The sequence below is a fragment of the Centruroides vittatus genome, unplaced genomic scaffold, assembly GCF_030686945.1.
Source record: "Centruroides vittatus isolate TY-2023 unplaced genomic scaffold, ASM3068694v2 contig_13, whole genome shotgun sequence".
Taxonomy (NCBI): domain Eukaryota; kingdom Metazoa; phylum Arthropoda; class Arachnida; order Scorpiones; family Buthidae; genus Centruroides; species Centruroides vittatus.
This window is the reverse complement of record NW_027120828.1, coordinates 281,741-286,813: the sequence shown is the minus strand read 5'-3', so window position 1 is coordinate 286,813 and position 5,073 is coordinate 281,741. Positions and strand designations below refer to the sequence as shown.

The following is a 5,073-nucleotide window of genomic DNA, read 5'->3' as shown; positions in this document are numbered from 1 at the left end:
CTAAAATATAAAAAAAAAAATTATTGAAAATATGTAAATTGCATTCTTAAAAACTTGAGATTAATATTTATGAAATTTTAATAAACAATATTTTTCTTGAGATCTTAACTTATCAAATTTTGAAGATCAAGTTATTAATTTGTTTTCAAATCTTATTTTGAATATAAAACCACAATCACCTTTTCGTCCTCTGTCAAAGTGGCAGCAGGAAAGAAGAAATGATTAGAAGAATTAATTGTCATCACATGCTAAATGATTGGTTGATTTGTTTATCAAAATGTAAGTTTGATAAACGAATCAACAAAAAAATAAAGTAATAAGGTTCATTTTACATACAGTGAATAAATTACATACATCTAATTCCATAACAATGATAAATTTTTGATTAAAAATGAAATTGGCATCATCATCGAATCAATTTGCAGTTCTGATGATAAGTTATTCACCATATCTTTTAATTAGAATTAAATCTTTTTGGAAATAAAATTGATATATTTGATAAAAACACCTTATTAACTATATTTTCTAAAATCTTTAATAATCGTACAAATAAAAATATTTAAAATTAAAAAATATCCAGTTTGCTCAATATAAATTGGAAATTATTAAATATAGATAAAACTGATAAAACTAATTAAACTTTATATGGTTGATTTTATAGGATGAGGCAATGCAACACAGGGGATACTCTCTCAAGAGATTGCCCTAGGACTTTTCATAAGAAACGTCCCTATTTAGGTGTTAAACACATGAAGAAAAACATGAAAAACTTCGGCCAGGCATAAACCTGGGACCAACTGGCCATTGATGGGTAATTAAATTTTATGTAGAACTAGAGAAAATTTTTTTGGAATTTATTATTAAGCAAATCATATTTTTAATATGCTTATAAACAGAAATGTCTAAGTACTGAAAATTATATGCTAGTTCTGGAATTCACACTTCATGTTTTACAATAGAACTTTTATTATTAAAAACTCTACATACGAATAACTATAAATGTTGACTGATGTTAAAAATATATTACTGCAAGTGAAAAAGTAATTGTAAGACTTTTGTAACTGCACATAGAGAAATATTAGCCAGTGATGCTATGATTGTATCTGTCACTTGTATATTGTATCTTAAATTTAATAGAAAAATAAAGCATATTATTTAGTTAACCTGTTATTGTTTGGAGAATGGACCCCTATTAACTTACCCATTGGTAAGTTAATAGGGGTGTGTCCTCCTAGCCATCCAGTGACAATGTGAGCAGATCTTGCCGATCTGTTGCCGTTAAAAGAGGTTACTGTATCCCCGGCTTCTCACACAACAAACCATTGCTAAATTACATGTTTCTTCAGACTAACTGATTTCAAACACCTTAAGATACATTCTAAAAAGAATTTTTATTAGTTGAAATCAAAAGGATATCTTTTTTTAGTTTTACTTCATTCCAAATGTGTTCCTGGTTACATGTAAAGTTAATATGAAATATTATGTAACAATTACTCTTTGCAAAGAGAAAATAACTTGTGGCTATCTCTTAGAGATATAAAGTAAATTAAGAAAAACTCATACAAAGTCTGTCTCTAATTGTTCTACAGGATAAATGTTTCACTATATTGTAAAATGAAATAGCTAAATATATTTTCCACGATTTTATTATTCTCAATGACTATGCCAAGTGATTGTAATTAAAACACCTCCTATCCAATGCTGCCTGGAGAGATGTATTGCAATCAAAACTTGACCATACTTTCTAAGCTGATATTTCTGAACATGAGAAGAGATTTTCATGGGAAAAAGTCACTATCACAGGACTTTGGCAATATAAGCAGCAAAAAAAATATGTAACCTATTCATAATGCATATGTTCTGTGGACAATTTCTGGGTATAAAACTGCCTTTGTGCCTATGGCATGTGAAATACCATTTATATTACTGCAAATTAGCAGTGATGGTAGTATAATCATCCCTGAATTAAGGTTGTATGATTAAAATTGACTTTTGTGTGATTACACCACAAAAGTCAATTAGTAATCAATTAAACAAGAGTGGAGCGAAATTTTACACTTCATATTTTAGGAAAATTGAGTTTTAATATAAAAAAATTATTTATATTTTATTTTAACATAATCTTTTGTGCAAATTTGATTAATCTATTTTTAATATGTTTTTAAAGTATATGTAGAGTGAGGCAGAAAGAACGGATGTTTTTAAAAAAATCACCTTTTTGTAGTAACAATTACAATGTTGTATTTGTTGGAAGATGTGAGTTCGTATTGAAATAGCATTTTATAGAATCAAGTGTGGAAAACAACATTTCCCATGTAGTGTATGTTATCAGTGATGCATTTCTGGAGGCAATTTTGGCAACTTCCACGCAAATAGTTTTCTTCAGTTTGTGTTGCAAAGAACGAGCTTATGCTCATACACATGCACCTTGAAATGTCCCCACAAGAAATAATCACACATGTATAGGTTGGACAAATGAGGAGGCCAATGATGTCACTGAACCTGGAAATGAGGTGACCAGGGAAGAGAGAACGAATAATGCCAATTGATGCCCTAGCTGTGTAGGCTGTCACCCCATCCTATTGAAACTATACATGTCTGATGGGAATACGTTTTCATTGTACACAAGGATGCAGAAACGTATTCCCATCAGATGTGTACAACTAGTGATTCCCTTTGCATACGACTATTTCCTCAGTTGTACTCAAACACATGGTGTTCTATCATCCATGGCTCCATGCCTTCAACTGAAAAGACAATGCTAAGACCTCACTACTTCCACACATCTGTCATTCCACCTGGTGATGAGTTCTAGCCATTTCAAAAATGTCCTTTCTACCACACCCTGTATAATGTTTTCAATAACAAATTTTTAGCAAAAAATTTTTAAAATTGATGTTGAAATAACCTTGCACAAGTAAACTTAAATGATGAGTGCACGCAAGAGACAACTGGTCAATTAAACAAAATGGCATCTATGAGGAGGAAGTCAAGCATATGACAATACTTCAAAAAATTCTGCAATACAGACAGAGAAATGCATCATCTGCAAAAGGAAACTGAAGGTTTGTGGAAACACTATAAACTTTTCCACCAATTTGAAAAAACAGCCATTATGTATTGCTCTCAGAACAACTACAACTTGATGATGTCCAAATAAACTAAATCATGACTGACGATTGAAACGTGGTGAACTTGAGATAGTTACTTGTCCAGACAGTGTACTCTCAAACTTTACTACAACTTCTACTTCTTCAACTGTATCCCAAATGAGTATTGAAGAATCATTTTCATGGATTTCATCATATTCTGGTAAGTGAAATTTGTTTTAAAAAGTTGAATTATAACTAAATATCTTTGTCTGAGGGTAAGGAGTTTGCTCTCATTCTAGGTTAATTAATTAAATCTGATTGTTATATAACCCTAAATACTTCCTTGCACTTTCAGGAGGAGGAGAAAAGCATGAGGTCTTGGATAAATGGACTTGTGTCATTAAAGACAATATGCCTACTAACATCATGTAAGGAGATGGATTCAAAAAGTTTATGAAGTTAGTTAATTCTCATTTCAAAGTAGTAGACAGGAAGACATTAACAACAAAGATAGACTTAAAGTTTAAAGTCTGTCAAGCACAGCTTTGGGCAACCTTTTCCTCTGTTGTCTGACAACAGAGTAGACTGAAACTTCTGGAAAAAAATCATACATCTCAACATCATGCCTTGAGGAGACATGTGCAGCTGTTGGTGTCAAGAAATGTAAATCAAAACGTAAATGAAAAAAAGTGTAATGTCTTGATGATGTGTCTTTTTTATTTTTTATTGTGAAATAAAACATTGTTAATCAATTGATCATTAATCCATAATCAATTACATATTTTCACTAATTACTCAGAATTAGCCTGAATGTGTCATAGGCAAGAAGGCCACAAATATTATGCATATTCTATATACACAAAAAATGGCCTATTTCTATAATTTATAAGTGATATGTCAAATATGTTCACAGGTTAGATTTGACCCAGGCATTATAGTTTGGAATACTAATAATGTTGATGTTTAGATTTTTGTATCAACTCACAAATGGAATGTTCAAAAACTTATTTTAAATTATTTTTTGTTGTTACCATAAATGACAGTTGTTCTATGTTTTAAGTTCAATTTCTCAGAAGCATTATTAAGATTGAATATTATAATGAGACATAATAGTCCTGAAAGACATTTATCATCAAATATTTAATAAATAATGAATTAAGTTCTCAAATTATTAACATTGTGTATTATTGATGACGTAAAATGGAGAAGTGACTCCATTTTCTCATCTTGTCAACAAAGAATTGACTTTATTATACCAAACTATACAAAATTCTTTGTATAAATATGTCTAACAAAATTTTCAGAATATGATCTCTGAAAAGTAATAAGTTAAAAATTTCTTCAAAACAAACTTTAATCATATATAAATTGATTCAATCTGTTGTGATATTGCTCTTTCTGTGCATGCCTGATACACATCATTTTTGAATTAAATTCCATGGATGTTCTACATACATTCCAAAACAACAAATTTTTTTAAACCTGAGGCAGTTTCAGTAGGAATCTGAAATGTTTAGAACAGTTTATTTTCTGTAGTCTACACTAGACATATTTAAGGTTTTTGTGGTTTTAATGGATATTACATTATCTAGCTTCAGTTGAGTGGTTTTTTTTAAATTAATTCAGATTGTAATTTTGTTTATTCTCTAACAAATCAGTCTTTTTTTTTCATTTATAAATTTTTTTCAAAAATAAATGATTTTTGTTGTATTTCTTTGAAAATAAAATTGTATTTGTTAATAAAATTCTGAGTAAATATGGAATATTACCAATAAATTATAGTAGAATTTAATATTGATACTATATCCAATGTCATCTATACACATATAAATTTATTAGGTTTTGTTTTGGATATAACAAAAATTTCTTCTTTGTATAAATGAAGAAATCTTTTAAATTTTATGATGTTTAGAATTTATTGTTCATTTAGAATAAAAATACAATTGCTGAAATTATACAGGGGGTGCAAAAATAGGCATAC

At 29.2% G+C, this 5,073-nt stretch overlaps 1 protein-coding gene across 3 annotated transcripts in view; it reads right to left on the bottom strand.

The window, feature by feature from the left end:
* Positions 1-5,073, bottom strand: part of LOC136989523 (protein turtle-like) — a 64,206-nt gene that overhangs the window by 3,444 nt on the left and 55,689 nt on the right. The window lies entirely within an intron of this gene.